Source organism: Tarenaya hassleriana, unplaced genomic scaffold (assembly GCF_000463585.1).
Source record: "Tarenaya hassleriana unplaced genomic scaffold, ASM46358v1 Cleome4, whole genome shotgun sequence".
NCBI lineage: Eukaryota > Viridiplantae > Streptophyta > Magnoliopsida > Brassicales > Cleomaceae > Tarenaya > Tarenaya hassleriana.
This window is the reverse complement of record NW_010966881.1, coordinates 5,804,089-5,806,079: the sequence shown is the minus strand read 5'-3', so window position 1 is coordinate 5,806,079 and position 1,991 is coordinate 5,804,089.

The following is a 1,991-nucleotide window of genomic DNA, read 5'->3' as shown; positions in this document are numbered from 1 at the left end:
AAAACCCTAATTCGGAACGCGGAAGCCGCCGAGTTAACCCGAGCCAACTCGGACGTTGACTCAACCCCGAAGACGACTCAGTCGCGACTCGAACGAGTCACGGCCAAGACTCACCGGGAACCACCGGTTTTCACCGTTTCTCCCCCCCAGAACCCTAGACCTAACCAGAAATAGAGCGAACTCACCTCCTTGGACTCTGTACTCGGCTGAGTAACTCAGGCCGAGTCAGATCCGGAACCTACCTTCTCTAGCACCGCCGATCTGAGCTCCTCTGCCGGTGACCGTCGCCGATCTCGACACGAGATGGCTCCTGCTTCGCCGTTTCTCCACCGATTCGGTTCCTGAAACAGATGAAGACACCAGAATCAGAGAAGTCAGATCTGACCTTACCTCGGACTTACCTCAGGCGATTTCCGCCGCAGATCCGCCGAGCCTCGCCGTCAACCGGGCTCCTGATACCACTTGTAGAGTATTTCGACCTCGATCCCTCACCGATCTCTCCGATTCTCTCAAGAACAGAAAGAAAAACGAGACAGCGGAATAACGAGTTCAGTATCGAGCTCTAACACTCGATACCTACGTCTCGGGAAGAGGAACAGCGTTTGCTAGGGTTACACAAAGAGAGCTGCCGGAGATCGACCGGAAAATCGACCCCGAACACCGGAGAACACAAGTTCGCCGACCTAGAGAGAGAAACCACCAAAAAACCGAAAAACGCAGAAGTCTGAGACTCAAACAAACATTAGGGTTTCATTTACCCTAAAGAACCAAATGACCGAATTGCCCCTCCGCGTTTTGGAACCCTCTGACCGAACCCGAAGCTTTGAAACCTTCTTCTTCGCTCAGAGTATTTGCTGAAGACTCAACAATAATTTTCATTCCCTTCCTTCTCCGGGAGAAATCGGAGAAATTAAATGAAAAAAAGGAACCCTAGAATACTCCATTGTCGCAGTGTTCCATTTCATCAGGGCTCTGTTTGGGGATAGTATTGAATTAGGGTTTTTAATGGCGGCGCCGACGGCGATGGACACGGCGGTGCTGGACAATATAATGAGGCGGCTCGCGGAGATTTTTACCTTCGGCAGCCCAATTTGCTCGAGCTTGAGGCACCCATCAAGATTACTGGTATGGCGATGTTTCTGAACTCATGTTCAGTCGTAGATTCTAGGGTTTTTTTCCGTTCTGTTTGCGGGTTTGTTTGGATGGGGTTAGCTTTGTTTTCGTTTCGCACCGTGCTTCTATCTGAAGTTTTCTGTTGTTCTATCCATTGTCTCTGAATATTTTCGATCTTTGAACTCGAGCTCCACTAAGTTGATATTTAAGAAGTGTAGTGTTTTTGGGTAATGTTGTTGACAGTCAATGGTCTTCTTTATATTGTGCAAGTTTTCATTTCTTCTCAAAGCTTAGAGCTTGGAGGATAGGAGTGAAGTTCGTGGGCTGAGTGTTATTCATCGGAATTGAATGATGTGGTACATGCAGCTATATATCTGGATTCTGCGCATAACCGATGAACTGGTTTTGGGTCATTTGTGAACATTGCTTTATGTTTTAGAACGATAAGAGCCCCGGTCTAGAATTTGTTGGCTCTATGCTTACAGGCTCAGATTAGAGAGGTTATGTGCTACCAAAGTGTACGAGTTTATGTTGCAAGTTATATTGCCTAGGTAGGCGCCCGTCCACAGGATGGAATGTACAGCATAGTTTGTGTTCTAAATTTATGATGAAAAGGGTTTGCTGTAGAGTACGAAAACTAGTTGAGGGTACATGGGTATTCTATGATCAGAGGGATTATTTGTTATCAGCTGCCATTAGTTTACGATGGTTGCGAGGTCTTGAGTCTCAACAACACCGTCTTTTTTCCTTTCACTTGTCATTTCCGATATTGTTCATGTTCACTCATTGGAAATTTTCAATCTGTCGAATGGTTTTTCTGATTGGACGCTGTGCTCTGTTTCTTTTAAAACACGTGACATACATGGGCAGTGTAGTGA